Below are 11201 nucleotides of genomic sequence, written 5' to 3'. Positions count from 1 at the left end.
TAAAGAGGGCATACAGCTTTCAAAGAGGAGAAGCAGTAACAAGAGAAGGACTGTATTCATATCGTATCTCAGTAAATGCCACTGGGACAAGTCACAAGCCAACTGAAGGCTAGGAGCTCTGACGGAAGGAGGAAAGCCAGACTGAGGGAGGGAGATTCAGGTCACCGGAAAGGGCAAAGGGAAAGGGGATATTCTCTATCCTTGCATCATGAGGCTGAGCCGACAGGCCCTCCTGCTGTCGTGGGATGAGGGCCCTAGGCTGCTCTCCCCTGATTCAGACCCTCTTCTGCATTCAAGTTGGAGTAGTAGGGCGAAAGTTGAGGCTGAAAATACAGTAGACACCAGACATAATTCAGGTGATTCAGAAGCAGATGATTTATTATTTCATAATTTAAACCTTCAGCAGTGACATCAGAGGTGAGGAATAAATTATGTTTTTCTCTTCTTGGTTTAGCCAGTTTCTGATTATTTATTTGGATTTATCCCCTCTCCAGGCCAAGGTTGTCAGAGACTGTTGCTGTAAGAGAAAGCGAAACAAAATACAACACAAACAAAATTATCTGAGCTGCTTCTTTTTTTCTGAGCTAACATATTTCTAACACAAATAGTTTAAAAGGCATGGATAACTGAAAAGAAACGATCATGGAAATGAAAACTAAATCCAGAAAAAACAACTATCTATTACCTCTACTGCAAATACTCTGAATTTTATAAGAGAAACGGCTTTATAAATACTCTAAGTGTTTATTTATCCATGTTTAGTACGATGATTCACACACTCTGATACACATACAATTGACTGAATAAATTAAGAAAGGAGAGTCAAGTCAATATTTGGGCATTCCAAGGACTCCAGGTGAAGAGGATCTTTAGATCGTTAAAATCTAAAATCACTTCAGAATTATGAAAAATGAAACTAGTTAAGCATCAAATAAGGTTAAAATGTTTATTGTAAACTTAAGTACAAGAGCAAAAATGACAAAATATTTTTGGAACCAAGAGAAATGATGTTTAAAAAATAGGAATTTATTAACAGTATGCTAGATCTAAAAACCCAACTTGCATAACAGAAAAATCAGCGAAGTAAGAGATGGAAGAAGGTAAAAATATACCAAGCATCCCTAATACTAAAAGGAGTCTCAATAATGCCTCTAGTTCCATATGGTAATAATGCATACTTTTCATTTCTATGCCATACTCTTTATAGAAATAGCTCCTTACTATATGACATAATGAAAAATAAAAATAAACATCAGTAGGATAATAAAAAAATTGTAAAACTTAAGATATACTATCTCTCAGAAAATATACCAATCACATGTCCAATTGACTAAAAGTAAATAATTTATGAAGTTACAACATGACACATACACATTGGTGGTGATCATTACAACTAGGTAATTTGGCAATAGATATCAGTAAGAGATAAGAGTGTACACACTCTATTTATGCTTTGATCAATCTCTCTTCTAGAGATTTATTCTGAGACTATAATCAAACAATTGCTCCAAAATGTGTATCCATTTAAGGATATTATTTACAGGGAGTATGTAACAATGAAAAACTGGAAGTACTCTAATTATTCATAAAAATGGATTTTAAAATAAAGTATTTTTCATTTTTAAATTCAAACACCGAATGTCAGAAAAGAATTATATGGGCCTACTTTTAAGATAGGGAACATGGTCCATAATAGCACCTAAATTTAAAAAAAAGGTATTTTTATGTATATTTAGAAAAACATTTAAGATATGCATCTATATTGTTAATGGAAATCATCTTTGTGTTTTGATTATGAAAATGTATCGTTAATTCATACGTCTACCAAGGTAATTTAGATATTTTAATAAATATTTGATAATATATTAACAATCAGAAATATGAAGTTTGAACATAAAACGATCTACATTTCACCTGGATATCCCTATTTTTCTTTCATATACATTTCAGAATCTTTTTCTCAATTCTCTGTACCCATGTATTCAAAATAGATTTTCATTGAGTTTAAAATATAGAGAAACCTAAAATAGATAATTGATGTTGGAAAAGAAGAGGCTAAGTTTTAAAGTTAAAAGATAAAAAAAGGAGAAGTAAAGACAATCAGCTTTAAGTTAAATGGAAAAGGAAAGAAAAATATTTTAGATAATAAGACTCAAAATTCATGGGGAATTTCTTTTGTCATAAGTCTAGAAAATAAATGTTGCATTATAAAGTAAATATAAAATTTAAATATGATACATAAGATAGTTTTAAAAATAAAAATGTAGGTTACAAATTTGATTGAAACCTAAGAGTTTTCGGTGATGCTAAACTGCTGAACTGTAATTTACAATTGCTAAGATCTGGAAAGAGCCCAAACCCCCATTAGTAGATGAGTGGATAAAAAAGTATTTACACCATGGAATACTATGGAGCCCTAAGAAAGAGGGATCCCTTGCCCTTTGGGACAGCGTGGATCTTCCCAAAGAGTATTATGCTAATTGAAATAAGCCAGTGAGAGAAAGACAGGCATCACATGATCTCACTCATATGTGGAACCTAACAAACAAAATAAACTGATGAACAAAACAGATTCAGAGATACTGAAACATGCAACAGACTGAGGGGGAGGGGGTATCTGTGATACTTTCCACAATAAAGATTAAACCTATAAAAAAAAAGAGTTTACCAGGATATCCCCATTTGGTTTAGTGGAGACCACAAAGAGACTGGTAGGAAGTGTGGTCGCAAGAGGGCTGGCTGGGTTCTCACAGGCAGCAGCTGAAGGTCCAGAGGGATATCTCAGCTGTAGGGAGTTTCCACTGAGGACTCTGGGGCATAAACCCCAGGCTGGGCTTCCCCGCCCAGAGCACCAGAACTGAGAAAAGTGCCCACATAACATCTGGCTGTGAAAAGCAGCCGAGTTTCTATCTGCCAGGGAGAGGCAGCTCAAACTGCAGGCACCCTCTTAAAGAGCCAACGCACAACGGTTCCTGTGCAGCCACTCACCTTGGGCCGTATACGGCACAGGTAGAGGGAAGTGGACTGCAGCTGTGTGGGGAGAGTCATTCCCCTAGACTGTGGGGGACATCTTTCTTGGGAGGCAAACTTTTGGCTTTTGGCTTTTGGCTTTTGGCTGAGGGGGGAAGCAATTGCCCCACCCTCCTGGAGATCCTCTCACCCTACCCAGAGGAGTTTCTATAGCCTGAGGCTTGTTAAGAGACTGATAACAACCAGCTGCCCCACCTGTGGAGCTTCTATAGCCTGAGGCTCATTAAGAGAATCAGATTAACCAGTCTGCAGACTGAGGCAAACCTCAGGCTGCTCTGAGTCTTTGCCTGATCTGTTTTGGGACCCAGGCCTTAGAAAAACAGACTTTGCTGTGCATCTCGGTCCTGTCCAAACCCATCCAGCCCCAGCAGTGGAGACCTCAAGCCTGGGGTTGTTGATAGCCCCAATCAGGGTATTCAGGGCCAGTCACAAACTGCACCTGACACTGGCCTGTACCAGAGACCCTCCAAAAAGACTGAGAATCCTAGCAGATCTACCTAACATTTAGCCAAAATGGGGAGACCAAAAAACAAGCCCCAATGAAAGAGCAAGAGAAGTCTCCAGAAAAAGAGCCAAATGAAATGGAGATAAGCAATCTCTCAGATATAGAGTTTAGAATACTAATTGTAAGGATGCTCAACAGCATGAAAAAAGATTTGGAAACTATGAAAAATGACCAGTCAGCAATGAAGGATGACATAGCAGAAATAAAGAATACATTAGAAGGAATAAGCAGCAAATTAGAAGAAGCTGAGGATCGGATCAGTGAATTAGAAGACAGGGTAGAAAAAATCACTGAAACAGAGACCCAAAAACAAAAAAACAATGAAAAAACAGGAGGACAGTCTAAGGGAGCTGTGGGACAGCATAAAACATAACAATATTCATATTATAGGAGTGCCAGAGGTTGAAAGTAAGCAGGGGTTAGAGAACCTGTTTGATGAAATAATGGCAGAAAACTTCCCTAACCAGGTCAAGGAAAAAAGCACACAGGCTCTGGAGGCACAGACAGTCCCCAAGCAAGAAGATTCCAAAGAGGCCCACGCCCAGACACATCATAATTAAAATGTCAAAAATCCAAGACAAAGAGAGAATCTTAAAGGAAGCTAGAGAAAAGCAATCTGTTACTTAAAAGGAGCTCCCGAAAAGCTGTTATCTGACTTCTCATCAGAAACTCCACAGGCCAAAAGGGAATGGCATGAAGTATTCAAGGTAATGCAAAAGAAGGATCTGAAACCAAGACTACTCTGTCCAGCAAGATTATCAATCAGGCTGGATGGTGAAGTAAAGAACTGAGACAAAAAAAGGTTAAACAATTTATCACTACAAAACCAGCATTACAGGAAATATTAAAGGGTCTGCTATAATTAGAAGTAGAAATAAAGAGAATGAGAAACAGCTATAAAGAAACAAAATGTCAGTGGATACGTATCTTTCAATAATAACCTTAAATATAAACAGATTAAATGCCCCAATAAAGAGATATAGAGTGGCTGAATGGATAAGAAAACATGACCCAACTATATGCAGTCTACAAGAGACCCACCTCAGAACAAAAGACTCACACAGGATGAGAGTGAAGGGATGGAAAAAATTTTTCCATGCAAATGGAAATGAAAAAAAAAAGCTGGGGTAGCAACACTCATATCAGACACAATAGACTTCAAAATGAAGACCATAATGAGAGACAAGAAAGGTCATTAAATAATACTAAAGGGATCAATCCAGCAAGAGAATATAACCCTGATAAAGATATATGCACCCAGTATAGAAGCACCTAAGTTTATAAAAAAACTTCTAACGGACTTTAAGGGAGAGATTGGCAGCAATAGTCATAGTAGGGGACTTTAACACCCCACTGACTTCACTGCATAGGTCTTCCAGACAAAAAATCAACAGGGAAACAGTGACCCTAAATGATACACTAGATCAGATGGATTTAATCGACATTTACAGAACATTCTACCCCAAAGCTGCGGAATATACATTCTTCTCAAGCGCACACGGGACATTCTCAGAGAGACTACATTTTAGGACAAAAAACAAGCCTCTTTAAGTTCAAGAAGACTGAAATCATATCAACCATCTTCTCAGATCACGATGGCATAAAATTAGAAATCAACTACAATTGCCAGGCCGGGCGTGGCTCAGTGGTTGAGCGTCGACCCAGGATCCAGGCGATCAGGGTTCAATTCCCGGTCAGGGCACATACCAAGATTGTGGGCTCGATCAATGCCTCTCTCATCATTGATGTTTCTGTCTCTCTCTCCCTCTCCTTTCCTCTCTCTGAAATCAATAAAGATAAAAAAATAAATAAATAAAAAATTTTTAAAAAGAAAAAAAGAAATCAACTACAATAAAAACACTAAAACACATTTAAACACATGGAGACTGAAAAGCATGTTTTTAAACAATGAATGGGTTACCAAAGAGATTAAGAAAGAAATAAAAAACTTCCTGCAAACAAATGAAAATGAACACACAACAACTTCAAATCTATGGGACACAATGAAAGCAGTCCTGAGAGGGAAGATGCTAGCACTACAAGCCTACCTCAAACAACAAGAAAAACTTCTAATAGACTCTTTAACCCTATAACTTAAAAACTTAGAAAGGGAACAACAAGAAAAGCCCAGAGTTAGTAGAAGGAAGGAAATAATAAAGTTCAGAGGAGAAATAAATGACATCAAGACCAAAAAATCAATACAAAAGATCAATGAAACCAAGAGCTGGTTCTTTGAAAAGATAAACAAGATTGATGAACCTTTAGCCAGACTCATGAAGAAACAGAGAGAGACGACGGAAATAAACAAAATCTGAAATGAAAGAAAGGAAACAGCAACTTACCCAACAGAAATACAAAGGATTGTTATGAACAACTATATTCCACCAAGTTGGACAAACTGGAGGAAATGGACAAATTCCTCGGGAAATGCAACCCTTCAACACTCAATCAGGAAGAGTCAGAAAACCTGAATAGGCCGATAACTGCTGATGAAATTGAAACAGTAATCAAAGGTGTCCCAGCACACAAAAGCCCTAGCCTGGATGGCTTCACAGAGGAGTTTTACCAAACATTCAAAGAAAAACTAACACCTATCCTCCTCAAACTCTTTCAAAAAATCCAAGAGGAACGAACACTTCCAAACTCTTTCTAAGAGACCAGCATTAGACTGATTCCAAAACCAGAAGCTACAATGAAAGAGAATTACAGTCCAATATCCCTGATGAATACAGATGCTAAAATCCTGAAAAAAATATTAGCACATTGGATTCAGCAATATATTAAGAAGATCATACACCATGACCAAGTGGGATTTATTCCAGGGATGCAAGGCTGGTACAATATTCACAAATCAATAAACATGATGCATCACATAAACAAATTGAAAGATAAAAATCACATAATCATATCAATAGATGCAGAAAAAGGATTCGATAAAATCCAACAACATTTTTGATAAAAAATCTCAGCAAAGTGGGAATAGAGGGATCATACCTCAACATAATAAAGGCCATATATGACAAACCTACAGCCAATGTCATAATCAATGGGCAAAAACTAAAACCATTTCCCTAAGAACAGGAACAAGATAGATAGGGGTGTCCACATTCACCACTCTTATTCAACATAGTACTGGAAGTCCTAGCCACAGCGATCAGATAAGAAGAAAACATAAAAGGCATCCAAGTTGGAAAAGAGGAAACAAGATTGTCATTATTTGCAGATGACATGATATTGTACATACAGAATCCTAAAGACTCCACCAAAAAACTACTAGATTTAATAAATGAATTCAGCAAGGTAGCAGGATACAAAATTAATACCCAGAAATCGATGGCATTTTTATACACCAATAATGAACTCTCAGAAACAGAAACTAAAAAAACAATCCCATTTACCAATGCAACTCAAAAAATAAGATATTTAGGAATATACTAAATGAAGATGTAAAAGACCTTTACTCAGAAAACTACAGGACACTGAAAAAAGAAATAGAGGAAGATAGAAACAAATGGAAAAATATACCATGTTCATGGATTGGAAGAATTAACACCATTAAAATGTCCATATTACCCAAAGCAATCTATAAATTCAATGCAATCCCTATTAAAATACCAACAGCATATTTCACAGATCTAGAAAAAACACTTCGAAAATTTATATGGAACCAAAAAACACCCCAAATAGCCATGGCAATCCTGAGAAAGAAGAACAAAGTTGGAGGGATCACAATACCAGATGTCAAGTTATACTACAAAGCCCCTGTAATCAAAACAGCCTGGTACTAGCATAAGAACAGACATATAGATCAGTGGAACAGAACAATAACCCAGAAACTGACCCATGCCGCTATGGTCAATTAATATTTGAAAAAGGAGGCAAGAACATTCAATGGAGTTAAGACAGTCTTTTCAATAGATGGTGTTGGAAAAATTGGACAGATACATGCAAAAAAATGAAACTAGACCACCAACTTACACCAGACACAAAAATAAATTCAAACTGGATACAAAGACTTAAATGTAAAGCATGAAACCATAAAAATCCTAGAGGAAAATATAGGCAGTAAAATCTCAGACATCTCTCATAGCAATATGTTTGCTGATACCTCTCCTAGGGCACGAGAAACTAAGGAGAAAATAAACAAATGGGACTGCATCAAAATAAAAAGCTTCTGCACAGCAAAAGAAACCATCAACAAAACGAAAAGGGATCCCACTCTACGGGAGAACATATTTGCCAATGACACATCTGAGAAAGGGTTAATATCCAAAATATATAAAAAGGAAGACAAACAATCCATTTAAAAAATGGGCAAAGGATCTAAATAGATATTTGTAGTGGCTAAGAGACATATGAAAAATGCTAAATAGACACTTCGAATGTCCTAAAGAGAGCCTACAAATGGCTAAGAGATATATGAAAAAATGCTCAACATCTCTAATCATCAGAGATGCAAATTAAAACCACAATGAGGAATCACTTCACACCTGTCAGAATGGCTGCCATCAACAATTCAATGATCTACAAGTGCTGGCGAGGGTGCAGAGAAAAGGGCGCCCTAGTACACTGCTGGTGGGAATCTAGACTGGTGCAGCCACTATGGAAAGCAGTATGGAGTTTCCTCAAAAGATTAAATATTGACCTGCCATTTTGACCCAGTGATCCCACTTCTAGGAATATATCCTAAGGAACCCCAAACACCAATCGCAAAGAACTGATGCACCCCTCTGTTCATAGCAGCACAATTTACAATAGCTAAGATTTGGAAACAGCCCAAGTGCCCAACAGTAGCTGAGTGGATAAAAAGCTGTGGGACACATACACCATGGAATACTAAGCAGCTGTAAAGGGGAAAACCTTTTAGCCTTTGGCACAGCCTGGAGGGAACTAGAGAGTATTATGCTCAGTGAAATAAGCCACTCAGTGAAAGACAAGTACCAAATGATCTCACTTATATGTGGAATATAATAAACAAAGTGGATCCAGAGACATAGAAGCTTGGAACAAACTGAGGGATCTCAGCGGGAAGGCTGGGAGGGGGTGTGTGGGCGGGGAGAGATTAATCAGGGAACTTGTATGTTTACGGGCATAGCCCATGGATGCGGACATTGGTGTGGGGAGGGCATGGGAAAAGAATAAATAAATAATGTGAGGAGACCTTAAAAAACAACAACAAAAAAGAGTCTATATGCCTATAAGTAAAAACTGAAATAGATACGAAACTTTGGAACATGCTGCTAAATAAAATAATGCGTATCAAAAAAATAAAATTGAAATAAAATAAATGAAATAAAAGTATACTGTACCAATGTATACTCCCACCTACAATGTGTGAGAGTCCTGGTTGTCTCATCAACCCTTGATGTCAGTCCTTTTAATTAGATCCACTCATAAAAATGTAGGGGACCCTCATATTTATTTTAATTGGTCTTTTCTGATGATTAATGGTGGTGAGCATGTTTTTGTGTTTTAAGACCCTTTGATATTGTCTCCTGTGAAGTGTCTCTTCAAATATTTTGACTACTGGGTTCTCCCAACTTTTGCTAATGATTTGTACGAATTCTCTACATATTCTGAATATGAGTCCTTCATTGGAAATATGTATTGTAAAAGTATTTTCCCACTTTATGACTTCCCTTTTCCCTTTTATAAGGAAGTCCTTTGGGAAGCAAAACATTTTAAATTTTTAAAAATTTTATTGTATGTTTTTATGTATGTTTTGGGCATACAATGCAAAATGATTAATCACACTGTTCTACACTCACCTTACACTTGGGGATAACGTGCTGTTATTGCTGCCTTCTTCTGACACAGACCTGTAAAATTAATAAAACTTATTTTAAAGTGGGGAAATTTTAAAATCTTAATTGACTATTTGAATAAAGGTTTTCAAAGAAAGAGTGATTCATTAAATGAAATTTCTTCTTCTAACAACATAAAATAATACAAACAAAACAGATGCTGTCTCAACATTAGAACAAATGCCACTACCAATATGGTTTGTTGATGAACTCTTATCCTCATCTTACATTTATTCAAGTGTTTATGTTATAAGCCACATTTGCACAGACAGGTCCCCTGATTCTATGTTATCCCTAACACCTCAGGTCAAATTTAGCCAAATAACCCCTAAGTAGTAGTCAAAAATTTTGGTTAAATTTTCTATATGTTTGTACATATTTTTTTCTTCCTCTCATAACACATTCTTCATGTACACCCCTCCTATCAATTTTTGAAAGGCAAAAGTAGAGGTAAATACTTCTGTGGGAAAATACAGTAAATTATTAATAAAGGTCTCAATAATGATATTTAAATATTTGGGTAACGCAGCTAGCAGAGTTGTCCGGTGGTAGCCTGCTGGGCTCATAAATATTTGTATAACTGATTACAGGTAATATGGTGATTTCACTTATTAACCTGGTGTATCCAAAATTTTATGCTACATTGGAAAGCTATTATTATCTCCCATTTTATTGTTATGGAGAATAATTTTAAGAGCATAAAGACATCATAGCTTTTACATGCAGGTTCATAGATATCTCTAGTTGAAAGAGGTGCTCTAATAATGTTGTTTACCACTGGTCTGAGACTTCGTATCTAAAACATTTGTGTTTTCAAAGTTCCCTTGAAATGCAGCATCACCTAGTCTCATGAAGCCCATCGACAATAAAACTATTTCGACAGGTCAGTGGACCTAGGAGATTGAATAAAGCACAATATTCAAGGCACCCATATGTCCTTTTAAAGTGATTCTCGAGGTAAAATGAGTAAAATTAGAAAAAACATGGACGATACCAAACCTGTTTGAAATATATCCCTGGGCCTCCCCCACATTGCTTTACCTATAGTCTTAGATTACTCCTGATGAAATTTGAATACTTTTTTCTTGGCTTTTCTAATAAGAGTTTTATATATATACCTCTCACTTCCAGTTTCATCTCTGTAGCATAGCTCTCTTATTTTATCCTGCTTTATTAAAACAGCAGCAATAATGATAAGCAAAGGTAAAGAAATGTAGAAAATCAGTTGAATTTGGCGTTTCGGAGATCTTTGGATGGAGAAACTTTTACCTAAAACAGAAAATGCCCATTTCAAATTATGTCAGAGATTTTGTTAACCAAATGAAAAGGTGAAAAGAGTATCATTACCAACACTATTCCCAAACATTAAACATTTTATACATATATAATAAAATCCAAAAAAGTCAAATGTACAAAATGAGATGTTACTAGTGCTTTACTAATGATTTTGCATTTTCCACCTTCTACCATATGGTGATATTTTTGGCTGAAGGTAACGTCCTTTCATGAAGCACATGCTTAATACTTGCAAACACTTTTTCAATTCTGTTCTGATACAGCTTCTCCGAAATTCAAATGTGCATACTACAGAGATTATTGGGATTATACCTAAATGTAAGAATTAAACCTGGGTAATGTGGCATTTAACTTCTCTTATATTACTCCAATTATTTTCTAAAAATTAAAAATTAGTAGTCACTAAATAACTTAGCTATTTAACTAAGTTGTTTAATCAAATATGTAGCAGTAGAAAATACAATCTCCGTAGGATTATTTTATCGAATGCATGACTAAGCCTGATGTTAACCCATTATTGACTAACTAGTGCTAATATCTACACTGTTCTCATCAGTTCTTATTCA

General features: G+C 36.2%; 1 long non-coding RNA gene across 1 annotated transcript in view; it reads right to left on the bottom strand.

The window, feature by feature from the left end:
* Positions 1-351: 351 nt before the first annotated feature.
* LOC107546125 (uncharacterized) overlaps positions 352-11201 on the bottom strand; it is a 30621-nt gene continuing 19771 nt past the window's right edge. The window contains exons 3-5 of the long non-coding RNA XR_015713981.1: positions 10458-10608; positions 9304-9354; positions 352-517 (exon numbers count right to left, since the gene is read on the bottom strand). This is a non-coding gene — a long non-coding RNA (uncharacterized LOC107546125). The remainder of the gene's footprint in view (positions 518-9303; positions 9355-10457; positions 10609-11201) is intronic.

Source organism: Miniopterus natalensis, chromosome 2 (assembly GCF_054644295.1).
Source record: "Miniopterus natalensis isolate mMinNat1 chromosome 2, mMinNat1.hap1, whole genome shotgun sequence".
NCBI classification, from domain to species: Eukaryota; Metazoa; Chordata; class Mammalia; order Chiroptera; family Miniopteridae; genus Miniopterus; species Miniopterus natalensis.
This window is presented reverse-complemented; position numbering and strand designations above follow the sequence as displayed.